Below are 433 nucleotides of genomic sequence, written 5' to 3' on the forward strand. Positions count from 1 at the left end.
ATATATATATGTATGTATCTACACATACTCATATACGAATCCATAGTTGTATAAAGTGTCTATACCTATAATCACATATACTCACATGTACCCGCTTGCATGTTCATATATGTATACATATGCATGTATACACACACATACATATATACATGTACATATATACATACACATATATATATAAATACATACACACCTACATACATACACACATACACATATATACATATAAATACATATATACATACACATACATGCATATATATACATAAATATATACATATATAATACATACATATAGACACACGTACGTACACACAACACATACACACATATATATTATATATGTATTATATATATTATATATATAATATATATATATATATATATATACATATATATATATATATATATATATATATATATATATAATATA

The sequence above is a fragment of the Octopus bimaculoides genome, chromosome 29, assembly GCF_001194135.2.
Source record: "Octopus bimaculoides isolate UCB-OBI-ISO-001 chromosome 29, ASM119413v2, whole genome shotgun sequence".
NCBI classification, from domain to species: Eukaryota; Metazoa; Mollusca; class Cephalopoda; order Octopoda; family Octopodidae; genus Octopus; species Octopus bimaculoides.